This window comes from Euprymna scolopes, chromosome 27 (assembly GCF_053919585.1).
Source record: "Euprymna scolopes isolate OS-2025 chromosome 27, ASM5391958v1, whole genome shotgun sequence".
In the NCBI taxonomy this organism is placed as follows: Eukaryota; Metazoa; Mollusca; class Cephalopoda; order Sepiida; family Sepiolidae; genus Euprymna; species Euprymna scolopes.
Genome location: NC_136508.1, coordinates 106,709,623 through 106,724,480, shown reverse-complemented (window position 1 = coordinate 106,724,480; position 14,858 = coordinate 106,709,623). Strand labels below are relative to the sequence as shown.

Sequence of the window (14,858 nt, the reverse complement as noted above, 5' to 3'; positions counted from 1 at the left end):
TTTTAATATGTTGTAGTATATCTTTCGTTTTAGACTCTTGGTCTTACTGGATTCCAGGATAAGAATTTATCTAGTCTGGTGGAGGATCCAACTTCGTACTGTTACTTGAAGTGACATCACTTGGATAAGGTGCACAATTCCTCGTAAAAGCTTATATGGATAAGCCATCATGAGGAGCTCTTATTTGGGCAGAGAATACTATGTGATTTTGAATATTTGGTCAGGGTTTACTTCTAGAGAGAAGTATCCTCATACTAGGTTATTCTGTAACTCCTGTACAAAGGGACATTAGACACTCGGGGAAAGCGTCTAGTAGGTATTCAAGTGTGGGTCTTCATTTGTATCACTTATGTTGATTTACTAGTACAAGAAAATCCACACACTTCAAAAGAATGTGGCTTTTCTCAGGAGTGAGTTCGAATATGTAGCTCTTGTTTTGATTTTCTTAGAATGATGCATTCTACCATTAGTTTAGTTACTCCAACCGAGAAATTTTTAAAGGATTCTAATTTTAAGTGCAATTGTTTGTATTTCTCTTGCACTTTTTTCACCGGGTATATTCGCAAATAGTTTTGGAAATTCTTTTTCCTTAGCCTGGTTGCTTCTATAATGACTCGAAATAATGGATGGTATCTTATTGGTATTTTGTTTTTTTTTTCTCTCTCAGCTCTGTTTAGGCCAGCATCATTAGGGACGCTTACTTCAACTAGGGATGTCACTTTCTCTTTCTTGTCTCGATATCACTATGTCAGGCTTAATAGCCCCGTTTTCTAGTTATGTAGCTGTAGGAACTTCGTAGTAATAATAGAAAGTGTATGACTTATTTCCAACTGTTCTTTCTGGTAAACATGTTCCCAAGATTTGCTACCACATTGGACATTCAAGTTTTTACAGATTTTTCAGTGAAGATATTTACACACTCCATTAAATCGCATTGTAAAACATGACTTTACATCTGTGTTGCAGAATCTATACTTGTTGTTATTGTTGAGACCATTGATCCTCTTAAAAGCATTGGTCATCGTGTATTGATCTTGAGCAACCACTATTATTATCATTGTCGGTTGGCCCATTCTTCCACTTTTCTGCAATGAAAGGTCTTAGTGTATTTTTCCCGACTCTTTCGAGCTATTTCCATTGCAGGCTTGCTTTCTGTTTCTGTCAGACTGTCTTGTGCAAAATGTTTAGCCAGTTTTGTGATAGACGTACTTCTACTGGCGCATACACCATTTTAATGTTTGGATTATGGGAATTTATCAGATATTGATCAGTGCTCACAATAGTGGCTCGGTGTTGATAATCAATCATTGACAAACCCTTACCCCCTGCTCCTCTTTGTAGATAGTCTTGGTAGACACTGGTTTTTGTATAATGTTAACATTTTTCTTGTTTTAGTATCTAGCCTGTTAATGTCTCTCTGTCGTCAGTCAACAATGCCAAAGATATATATCACCACTGGCATAGTTAGTTGGTTAATGACAGTCACTTTGTTGTTTTTATTTGTCAGCTGTTTTGCAAATTGTTCTGAAATGCACGCGTACTCTTTGCCTATTTCTTCTCTCATTATTATTTTCTATGTAAATTGCATCGTATTCTTCTTTGTATTTTTCATGCTCTTTCAGGTCTCATCAAGCTGTGTTTTCTATGTGGATCTTCTTTCCAGTTCTGGTTGAGCACTTGGCACATTTAGCCAGACCGAATTTTACTTAAATATAGTTGTAGAAGGAATGTATAATTTGTAATAGCTCACTTAATTTGACATCTGAACTGAAGTTAACAATGAAGAGCAGGTTGACTTTTTTATTTGGGTTTTCTATTCTGGCTCAACTTGTAAGCATTTCTAATTTTACATCAATTTGTTTAGTGGATCTCTTGCTAAGCAAAATAGTAAGGGATATAGACTTTTTTTATGTCTGAAATTGTTAATTTTCCATTATTGCATTTTAATAATCGTTCCTAGCTATGCGTAGATTTCTTTGCCTCTTCCTATAGTCTTCAATATTGGTCCTGTTAATCAGCAACAAGGCCAGTGAAAAGTTTGTAAGGGGAAGTGAGACAGCAGATTTGCCTGTACTTACCAGGCCATTGTCTCTCAACTGTTTTAGGTATGCGGGTGGTATGACTTTTTAATAGCGATGTTGGTGTACCTCCCTTCATCAGTCTAGTGAAACAACTTCCATAATGAATATGGAGTGCTGTTTTTTTCAAGCCAGAAATTAGATAAGTTGTTAATTGTAGATTTTTGTTATTCTGGAATCTATCCACATTTTCTTTTACCATTCAAAATAGTCACTAAGTTACTAGGCCTCCAATACCATTCCAGGCCTTGCTTTTTTGGTAACTTTTCCACAGTGATTTTTCTCTTATAGGGTTCTGTAGAATAGCGTTACATTACTCCTAAAGAGTTTTGCCTTCTGTTTGTTCTCCTTTGCTTGGATTTTTTTGGCAAATTCTAGTATCTTGCCCTCTAGTCTTTTGAAACTTTTTTCCATCTCTTTTATTTTTACATGATATTGGAAACTGAGCCGCAGATGATATGCTTAAATGTTTTTTCTGACAATGTAAACTCCTGCAGAATATATGATTTGATTCAGCTCCGTGAGTGATGTTTTTTAGGAGCAACATTTATGTTTTAATTACTACCATGGTCGCTTTTGAAGCTTGGATACTTGGCCGTTTCATGCTCATCAATGGTGTTCTAAGGTTTTCATCCGATGTCATTTTTTCATCATCTACTTCGTGCATTTCTGAAGGTGATGGTAGTGCTACAAGTGTAAACAGTTGTGAGGAAGAACCAAGTTTCATTGATAGTGGTGGGAAACCTGATGGATAATCACTTCGTATAGTGAAGATCTGTGAGTTGGTTCAATGGGTTCATGTGTCAGTAAATGTGATTTTACAGTACAAGAATATCCACACACTTAGCAAGCATGTAGCTTTGCCCGTGTCAGTTCTTATGTGTCAATAACGTTTATTTTGTGAAACAAGAATATCCACACATGTGACAAACTGTTCAGACTGGTAGTTTGATTCTGGAAATTATTCAAACTTCACAAGCATATGGTTTTCCCCTTTTTTTTTTACTTTTCTTTATCTTTTTCTTCTAGGGGTGGGACATCCAACCAGATGTCTAACATTTACCCCCATTTTAGTGAGTCCAACCAAGAGATCTTTTCAGAGAGTGCGTTCTCATATGTCTAACTAACGTTGATTTTTGAGAACAAGAAAATCCACACACTTCACAGGAATATGGCTTTTCGCCAGTGTGAGTTCGCATATGTTTCACTAAATTTGATTTTGCAGAACAAGAATATCCACAAACTTCACAAGAATGTGGTTTTTCGCCAGTGTGCGTTCTCATATGTCTAACTAACGTTGATTTTTCAGAACAAGAAAATCCACACACTTCACAAGAATATGGCTTTTCGCCAGTGTGAGTTCGCATATGTTTCACTAAATTTGATTTTCTAGAACAAGAATGTCCACAAACTTCACAAGAATGTGGTTTTTCGCCAGTGTGTGTTCTTATATGAATTACTAATTTTGATTTCATAGAACAAGAATATCCACACACTTCACAAGAATGTGGCTTTTCGCCAGTGTGCGTTCTCATATGGGACACTAATTTTGATTTTGTAGAACAAGAATATCCACACACTTCACAATAATATGGTTTTTCACCAGAGTGATTTCGCATATGTATCCTTAAGGTTGATTTCCTCGAACAGGAATAGCCACACAGCTTACAAGAATATGGTTTTTCCCCAGTGTGAGTTCTCACATGTTTCACTAAAGTTGATTTATCAGCAGAAGAATATGCACACACTTCACAAGAATATGGCTTTTCCCCAGAGTGAGTTCTCATATGCTTCACCAAATTTGATTTTGTAGAACAAGAATATCCACAAACTTCACATGGATATGGCTTTTCCCCAGTGTGTGTTCTCATATGTATCACTAAATTTAATTTTTGAGAACAAGAATATCCACACACTTCACAAGTGTGTGGCTTTTCATCACTGTGCGCCTGCATGTTTCACTAAAATTGATCGTAGAACAAGATTAACGTAGTTTGGAATATGCCATTTATTTCGTAATTAATTCTAAATTTATAGGTTCTTATGAAGATTACAGAAAGTAAACCTGCTTCATAAGAATATAACATACATTGCTGCTTCTGCTTTTCTTCATACAAGTGAGGAATTGTTGAGAGAATGTTAAAAATAAATTATATAAATGTGATGCAGCAGGAAGATCTGTAAATAAAAATAAAAGAAATTCGATTTTTTAGTTTTGAAAATCACACATTAGTTTTGTTTTTTATTATGATAAGATAAAAAATATTTTAAATGTTTATATAAATAAAAATAAAAGAAATTCGATTTCTTTAGTTTTAAAAATCACACATTAGTTTTGTTTGTATTATGATAAGATAAAAATATTTTAAATGTTTATATAAATAAAGTAAAACAAAGTCGATAATAAGAAACGAGTTACATTTTATTGAAAACCTCATATGAAACAGAATCAAAATGCTAAAATATTTCCTTACTTAGCAAAGAACTAGACGATACAGTCATTGCTAAGGATATGGTATAGAGAGAATTATCTCTATAACTTTTACACAATTTTCATTTTGGCAGGAAAACATTAATATATATATATATATATATATATATATATATATATATATATATATATATATATATATATGTGTATATATATAATCAAAAGTTTTAATTCAGATTCAATCCTTCTAAACTCACCCGAGAATAATCCTTTTGAAAATAACGGCCTACAATCATTTGTGATTTATTTATGTACAATTATGGAATCACCACCAATCATAGCAACTTTCACTCTTCCCCACAAAACCCAAAAGCAAATTACTGCTGAACTGAAACTGAAAGCCTTGATCTACACAATACTCAAAAATAGCCTTGATCAATACAATGCCAAAACACCCAATCGCTCCAACTACTGTAAGTTATTCTGTTGCATTTGATATTCCACATACCCCTAATAAAACATTATTAGCCATCTTATCCATCCAACCCACATACAATGGCCCAACTCCAAATATCGACACTCATATAGTATTTTCCTCTTATTTTATAAAAAATTGCATTGTAAACCACATTTTTTCTCAAACAATAATTCCAAAGCAAAATACATCTAAACAACACTCATAAGAAACCTAAGGACAAATAATATTGAGTACTGTCTTTAAATAGAAAACAATAATTCCAAAGCAAAATAGATCTAAACAACACTCATAAGAAACCTAAGGACAAATAATATTGAGTACTGTCTTTAAATAGAAAACAATAATTCCAAAGCAAAATAGATCTAAACAACACTCATAAGAAACCTAAGGACAAATAATATTGAGTACTGTCTTTAAATAGAAAACAATAATTCCAAAGAAAAATACATCTAAACAACACCCATAAGAAACCTAAGGACAAATAATATTGAGTACTGTCTTTAAATAGAAAACAATAATTCCAAAGCAAAATAGATCTATACCACACTCATAAGAAACCTAAGGACAAATAATATTAAGTAATGTCTTTAAATAGAAAACAATAATTCCAAAGCAAAATAGATCTAAACAACACTCATAAGAAACCTAAGGACAAATAATATTGAGTACTGTCTTTAAATAGAAAACAATAATTCCAAAGCAAAATACATCTAAACCACACTCATAAGAAACCTAAGGACAAATAATATTGAGTACTGTCTTTAAATAGAAAACAATAATTCCAAAGCAAAATAGATCTATACCACACTCATAAGAAACCTAAGGACAAATAATATTAAGTAATGTCTTTAAATAGAAAACAATAATTCCAAAGAAAAATACATCTAAACAACACTCATAAGAAACCTAAGGACAAATAATATTGAGTACTGTCTTTAAATAGAAAACAATAATTCCAAAGAAAAATACATCTAAACAACACCCATAAGAAACCTAAGGACAAATAATATTGAGTACTGTCTTTAAATAGAAAACAATAATTCCAAAGCAAAATACATCTAAACAACACCCATAAGAAACCTAAGGACAAATAATATTGAGTACTGTCTTTAAATAGAAAACAATAATTCCAAAGCAAAATAGATCTAAACAACACTCATAAGAAACCTAAGGACAAATAATATTGAGTACTGTCTTTAAATAGAAAACAATAATTCCAAAGAAAAATACATCTAAACAACACTCATAAGAAACCTAAGGACAAATAATATTGAGTACTGTCTTTAAATAGAAAACAATAATTCCAAAGAAAAATACATCTAAACAACACCCATAAGAAACCTAAGGACAAATAATATTGAGTACTGTCTTTAAATAGAAAACAATAATTCCAAAGCAAAATAGATCTATACCACACTCATAAGAAACCTAAGGACAAATAATATTAAGTAATGTCTTTAAATAGAAAACAATAATTCCAAAGCAAAATAGATCTAAACAACACTCATAAGAAACCTAAGGACAAATAATATTGAGTACTGTCTTTAAATAGAAAACAATAATTCCAAAGCAAAATACATCTAAACCACACTCATAAGAAACCTAAGGACAAATAATATTGAGTACTGTCTTTAAATAGAAAACAATAATTCCAAAGCAAAATAGATCTATACCACACTCATAAGAAACCTAAGGACAAATAATATTAAGTAATGTCTTTAAAAAGAAAACAATAATTCCAAAGCAAAATACATCTAAACAACACTCATAAGAAACCTAAGGACAAATAATATTGAGTACTGTCTTTAAATAGAAAACAATAATTCCAAAGCAAAATAGATCTAAACCACACTCATAAGAAACCTAAGGACAAATAATATTAAGTAATGTCTTTAAATAGAAAACAATAATTCCAAAGCAAAATAGATCTAAACAACACTCATAAGAAACCTAAGGACAAATAATATTGAGTACTGTCTTTAAATAGAAAACAATAATTCCAAAGCAAAATACATCTAAACCACACTCATAAGAAACCTAAGGACAAATAATATTGAGTACTGTCTTTAAATAGAAAACAATAATTCCAAAGCAAAATAGATCTATACCACACTCATAAGAAACCTAAGGACAAATAATATTAAGTAATGTCTTTAAATAGAAAACAATAATTCCAAAGAAAAATACATCTAAACAACACTCATAAGAAACCTAAGGACAAATAATATTGAGTACTGTCTTTAAATAGAAAACAATAATTCAAAAGCAAACAAAAACTAGCACTCGTTTACTCTTGACTCATATTACGTAATACCCACCCATTTAAAATTAGCTGTGCACAAAACTTCTTCAAACTTCATAAACTTCATAACTATGCACGCTTAAGAAATAATATCCCGACATCATTCATAACTTAGCCTTCAGCTAGTGATAAACTGCTTCCTCCCATCGATTATAATCCGCATAGCATGACTAGAGTAAATTCTATTCTAATTGGCAACAAAAGATTTTTAAATTGGCAATTCCATGTGCCGAGAAAAGACAAGTAAATTTCAAACACACCATACTCCTAGCTATTTCTAACCCATTTGACCCCTTGCTGTCAATCGCCCTCCCTGTGTAATCATCAGCATAGAAAGTTTCCTCCACACATAAAATCATACATACAAGGTGAGCTAATCCGGGCTTGAACATGGATTATTCGATTTTTAGTCAAATGCATTACGACTAGTTATTTTTTGAGTGAGTAAATATTTATTTGGAATTTAACATTTCATATACACCTGCACATATTATTGTGTTTACAATTTATTTACGTTTGTGACCTCATGTAACCGTTTGCCTTTTAATGTTGAATTAAAAAGATATCTGAATTTTTAAATTTCTAAACATAGCACACGTTTTTTCCGATTCTATACAAAATTACTCTAAATCTTGCAGCGATTTTAAATAGTACCTCTTCTCTTATCGTAACTTGAACTCATTAAAAAGAATAAAAATTATTTTTAAAAAATGGTGAGGTAACCCGGGCTTGAACATGGGATCATCCGATCTGTAATCAAATGCGTTACCACTAAGCTACATTTCTAGACGTCATTAATTCTGTTTTTTCTAAGAAAAAATGATTTGTTAAAATGTTATTATCTCCTTTGCTGAATAGAGAGACTTTTTATTTGATGTTATGTCCCTTGGATCGGTGGGAGTTGTCCCCCTTTGTTCAATGTTTATAATGTAAACTCTCGGACGTAAACGTGAATAAACGAGACTTGGTCAGTCGGCCATGTTGGTCTGAACGGTCACACATCCTTGTCCTGTTATTATTAATAGAAACCTGGCATAACATGGTGTCAGAACAAGGGATTTACTAACAAATGTGAGCAAAATACGGGGAAGAGTTATACTAAATATCGAGCCTAAGAGCCATTAAAAAAAAAGAAATACGGGAAGTTCCATAATAACCCCCAGTATGAATAGCCACGTGAGTCCACCAGAGCCCTTTCCATTCGACCAACCCGAGTCATGGGAAAAATGGATATGATGGTTCAACCTTTACCAGGCAGTGTCCAGCCTTGACGAAAAACCAAATGCTTGTCAAGTGGACACCCTAATATATTGTATGGGTGATAAAGCCTAAGACATTTTCGCCACATTCAAACTTGCACCCGAGGAAGCCCAGAACTTCAATATAGTGGTAGCAAAGTTCAATGACCATTTCAAGGGTGATACGAACGTAATTTATGATTGGGCCAAATTCAACCGAAGGTGTCAAGAGGAATGTGAGTCCATTGATTCATCCATCACTAACCTCCACACATTAGCTAAAAACTGCAATTTTCGAGACCTGCACGAGGAATTAATTCATGATAGAATTGTAGTTGGGTGCACAGATCCTAAGCTATCACTAAGTCTGCAAATGATTCCGGACCTCACCTTGGATGGGTCCATCAGACGCGCACGGCAGAGTGAAACAATAAAATCACAACAGCATCTCCTACGGTCCCCAGAACATATCATTGGTGAAGATCTAGCTGACAATAATATTGCAGTCCACTACGTTAATGACAACCGAATTCGCAGACAAGGTCAGGGTAAACACATGACAAGACCCGGGCGAGAACTGCACTACGAAAATCGACAAAAAAATGAGCACACACAGCAGTATAGACCAGAGGCTGAGTGCCACCGCTGTGGTAACAAAACCCAACACCAGAGACGCACGTGTCCTGCCATCTCAGCTACCTGCCACAATTGTGGTAGGGTTGGCCACTATGCTCAGTGCTGCTGCACACGAAGGCTGCATGAAATTTAACCTAGCTCAGATGACTGTGAAAGCGATCAGAATGCGTACCTTGGTGTTCTGATGATATCAGAGATCAGCATAAGTAAGCCTTGGTGAACCAATATCGCCATCAATGGAGTGCCACTGAAATTCAAGCTGGACTCTGGGGCGGATGTGACCGCGATTCATGAGCACATATATAAGTTACAGAGAGACCTACCAGACCTCTCAGATACCCACAAAATTATTCATAGTCCAAGACGTATTCCACTCAAAGTGACTGGAGTGGTCACTGCAACTGTCTCGCATGAAGATCTTTCAGCAGAACAGAGGATATTTATTATCCCCAATCTTGAGGAGCCACTGTTAGGAAGGCCAGCCATCGAAGCACTTAAGCTCGTAACTGTCCACCCAAACTTACATACCATCAGCAGCCAGAAACGCCCATTCGACCCAAAAATAGAAATGCCAGACTTATTCACAGGCCTAGGCACATTTGGAGAAGAATGTACCATAATCTTACATCCGGATGAGAGTCCATACTCAGTACCCACACCATGACGCGTACCACTACACTTGATGGAGAAAACACGGGCTGAGCTCCAGAGAATGGAGAAACTGGGGGTCAGAAGCAAGGTTGACACACCCACCGAATGGTGTTCCCCCATGGTTGTAGTACCAAAAGCAAATGGAACGATTAGGATATGCGTAGATTTCACAAATCTCAATAAGTAAAACGTGAACTCCACATGCTCCCCACGGTCGACCACCTTTTGGCTCAGTTACGGGAAGTAAAAATCATGAGCAAGTTGGATGCCCACAGCGGGTATTGGCAGATTCCACTTTCATCAGAATCTCGTTCGCTGAAGACCTTTATAACTCCATTTGGACGATACCAATTCAACCGCCTCCCATTTGGTATTTCATCAGCGAGTGAGATCTACCAGAGACGCATGTCACAAGTACTAGAGACCGAAATTGGAGCCATATGCATGCAAGATGATGTTTTAGTATATGGAAAAAAACAACAAGAACATGATGCCCGGCTGAAGAGCACACTGAAAAAAATTTCAGGCTACTGGTATTACGCTCAATTCGGGAAAATGCGAAATATCCAAGTCGTCAGTAAAATTTCTTGGACATATACTCAATGCTGACGGCCTGTGATCTGATCTGGAAAGGCTCACTGGTATCTCGAAATTCCAAACACCAACGAACATGACAGAAACCCGCCGGTTCTTAGGGATGGTGAATCAATTAGGAAAATTCATTCCAAACCTAGCAGACATGACTAAACCATTAAGGGATTTATTGAGTCATAAATATGCGTTTGTTTGGGACAATGCACAGCAGGATGCATTCTCTTCCATCAAGAAAGCATTGTGTTTAGCACCTGTGCTATGCCTGTACAATCCATCAAGTGAGACTGTGGTTTCTAGCGATGCTTCATCTAATGGGCTGGGAGCAGTATTATTACAATGACAGGATGACACAAAATTACATCCCATCGCCTACGCTTCATGAGCCATGTCAGAAACTGAAACTCGTTATGCACAGATAGAAAAGGAGGCCCTAGACATAACATGGGCTTGTGAACGCTTTTCAGACTATCTTGTTGGACTACACTTCACTGTGGAAACAGATCACAAACCACTGGTGCCACTACTAGGTACTAAGGACCTCAGTGAACTTCCAGCAAGGATACAGCGGTTTCGAATATGTTTAATGAGGTATGCATACACAATTCGCTATGTCCCTGGTAAGGAACTATACACAACTGATGCTATGTCAAGAGCGGTATCTGACAACGGACCCACCAAACAAGACAAGGACCTCAAAGAGTTAGCAACAACGTTCGTCCACACCATGATGGAATCTTTACCTGCCACAGAAAAACGTCTGAAAGAGCTGGAGGAAGCCACTAAAACTGATTAAATCAGCAACTGCATATTACAATATGTAAGAAATGGCTGGCCATCAAAGGATCATGTCCCAGCATCAATTAAACCCTATTGGGCCTACCGTGGCAGCATCACGTGTGAGAATGGATTACTGATGTATGGCACACGGATCATAATCCCATCGCTACTGAGACTGACTATTATTGCCAAAATCCACTCTGGTAATCAGGGAATTACCAGGTGCAGATAAAGAGCTCGCCAGTCCGTATGGTGGCCAGGACTATCTGAACAAATCAAAAGAACTGTAGAAAACTGTCCAAGATGCGCCAAGCTAAGACACCAACCGCCTGACCCCTCATGACAACTGAGCTTCCAACAAGACAATGGCACACTGTAACCTCTGATCTGTTTGAGTTGAAAGGCAGCAGCTAGGTCATACTTGTCGACTACTTCTCTCGATATGCAGAAATCGCCATGCTTACATCAATGACTTCCAGCGCAATGATACAGAGTTTTAAAGCTATTTTTGCCAGACATGGGGTACCTGTCATCCTAAGAACAGACCTAGGAAGCCAGTACACTTCGAAGGACTTTGCCAAGTTCACAAATGACTGGGGTTTCCAGCACGTTACAAACAGTCCCCGCTATTCCCAAAGCAATGGAGCTGCAGAAGCCTGTGTGAAAACAATGAAGAGAATGTTAAAGAAGGCAAAAGACCCATATCTTTCTTTGCTTGCACACAGAGCGACACCAATGGACTGTGGGTTTAGCCCCAGCGAACTGTTAATGGGCCGACGTCTGAGGACAAACGTCCCGACTCACCCGGATCTACTAAACCCCAGTTGGCCCGATCTTGAGAATTTTAGACAGAGGGAAAGGAACCAGAAGGCTCAACAGCAACTCACACACCGCCTATCAAAAAAAGCTAAAGAGCTACAACCACTCGAAAATGGCACACCAGTATGGGTCAGAAGCTCCAACCCCCCAAACCAGGAAGGCATCATTGTTGGAATGGCAAATACACCACGTTCCTACATTCTACGGACCAAAGAAGAAGGGACAATAATCCGATGCAATTGATGACACATTGTACCCAAACCACCAGAAATGGTCGAGGCTCACACATCGGAGACCCATGAAGACAGTCATCTACCTAGGGAAGAAACAGTCAAAACAGCATGCCCCACTCTCACCTCTCCAGAGTATACAACAACCAGATCTGGGCGTCAGTCAAGACCACCTATTAAACTAGACCTATAATATATGTATATACAAATATATATATATATAAAAGTAAATAAATGAACTCTTTTCTTTTAATAGATATATCAAGTGTGTGTGTGTGTGTGTGTGAGAGAGAGAGAGAGAGAGAGAGAGAGAGAGAGAGAGAGAGAGAGACCATATAGTAAAAGAACATTAAACATTATTAAATAAAATAAAAAAGGGAGATGTTATGTCCCTTGGATCGGTGGGAGTTGTCCCCCTTTGTTCAATGTTTATAATGTAAACTCTCGGACGAAAACGTGAATAAACGAGACTTGGTCAGTCGGCCATGTTGGTCTGAACGGTCACACATCCTTGTCCTGTTATTATTAATAGAAACCTGACATAACATTTGGTTTGTTCGATTTTTAATACTTATCAGATGAATTTCAATATAAAACATATCTAAGAACACTGTCAGGCACATAAATTACCTTTTTGTTAAATTTATAAAAGGTAGGCTCAGCCGTTATTGAACCTCAAATACTTAAATAAGCTTATTTCAACAAAACCTAAATATCAGATTGAAAAATATATTTATATGTAAGATTGAATGATATATTTTTAGATAGGTACGTGCAAAAGCAATGCTGCTGCTCAAAATATACTTTACTTAAAAATTCTGCAAAAATCAGGAAATTAACCAATTTTAATGAAATGTTTACTATTAAAAAAATAATATTTCACAAACAATTGTGTTTACATTACCGGGGTCGGTGGAGCAGAGGCCGCCACAACAGCCACCCGCCTATCCCCGCCACACCTTAATGTAAACAGAATTTTTGTGAAATATTAAATGGTTCTTCTGCTCGGTTAATGTCGGCATATTACTTACAGAAAAAAAGGTTAATTAAACTATAGAAGCACTGATTAAAAACTATACAAGTTCTATAATTGAATACCCTCCTCGAAAAAAAAAAGAGTGAAAAGTAAAGGTATGTTTTCGTAAACAACTAGTGTAATCTTACTGACAGCATTATTAGCGTCTTAAATTATGAAAAAAATAATGAATATCTTAGTAATAAACAACGCCGATTTTCGGGGTGCTAAAAACGAATATCACAGTTAAACTTGTTTTATGACATGAAGAAATTACTAGCTAGTCAGAAAGTGGATTCTCATTCTACGTTAAATTATACAAAAGTAATAATAATAATTTCTTCATATCATGAAAACTACTTATCTGCTCCAAATGTGATAATCGTCTTCAGCACCACCGAAAATTTATAAAAGTCGTCATCTTAAAGTTTTTGGGGGAGTTAGAAAGAAACTTGGCATCGACCCATTTTTTATTTGGAGAATCATACTTTTTTTTTATCCCGTCTATTACAAAACATGTGGGAATCAATATTGTTTTTTTGTTTGTTTTTTATATTGGAACGCAATAAAAAAAAATACACTTACTACAATATTTAAGATTATTTTAAAAGTTATCGAATGGAATTTTTTAAAGTGTAAAAAAAAATAAATAAATAAATAAAAATAAAAACGTACCTTTCATTCCAGGAATTCAATCGAAAAAATCGGGATGAATATGCTTTTTCTTTTGTGTTCAAAACAGAAAATTTTGTTTTGTTTGTTAAGATTTCTATAGTAAATCAATGCAACTTTCGTTTCGTTCAATTCATTAAGAAATAAAATATATGAAAATATAAAAGAATCAAAATTAAAAGATGAAAAACACGAGTTAAACGTGAAATTCTTTAAAGAGACAATCAACTGCTAAAGAACAATGAATTTGGATAATCGTAACACGGTGTAGTCATTATTTCGTTCCTCGTGTAAAAATGTCCGTTCATTAGTTTAGTGTGCCGAATTGTTACCTACCAAGTTTAGATTATATTTGTAAATGCTTAAAGCTTGTTAAGATTTCTGTTGCAAATTTCTATTTTATATATCAAATTCATTAAAAATTGAAATATTTGAAAATATAAAAATATATAAAACTGAACATTTCATTATTATTTGGATTTGTTGAATTACTTTTTAGGGTGTGTGGCTGCTGCTGCTGCCTACTATGACGATAATAATCCAAACAAACCTCATAAAAAAAAGTGACAACTTGATATTTCACATGAACAACTCAAATAATAAGAAGAAAGTGCTCAAAAGTCAAATTCATGAATGCATTAGTTAAGTGTGTGAATTTAGTTTCATATCCTGTTTGTAAATACTTAATAAATGCTAAATAAATAAGTATTGAAACGGATGAAACAAAGATATGTTCGTTTGGCAAAAATCATATTTATTTTTTGCGACTGAAAATTTCACATAAATAACTTTAATAAAAAAAAAAAAGACAAAATGATCACGTTACTGTAACAACAAAATAGAGTTTTACCAAGAAATAAATTAATCAAAATTAACAAATGAAAAATGGGTAAAAATGTAACATCCTGCGTGTTTTTATTATTATAGTACTTCTACA

General features: G+C 35.1%; 1 long non-coding RNA gene across 1 annotated transcript; it reads right to left on the bottom strand.

The window, feature by feature from the left end:
- Positions 1–2,495: 2,495 nt before the first annotated feature.
- On the bottom strand, positions 2,496–14,183 carry LOC145249050 (uncharacterized). The gene is made up of 2 exons (XR_013863458.1): positions 13,925–14,183; positions 2,496–4,256 (listed from the first exon to the last, which is right to left on the bottom strand). It is a non-coding gene; the product is annotated as an uncharacterized LOC145249050 (long non-coding RNA).
- Between the last annotated feature and the right edge of the window lie 675 nt (positions 14,184–14,858).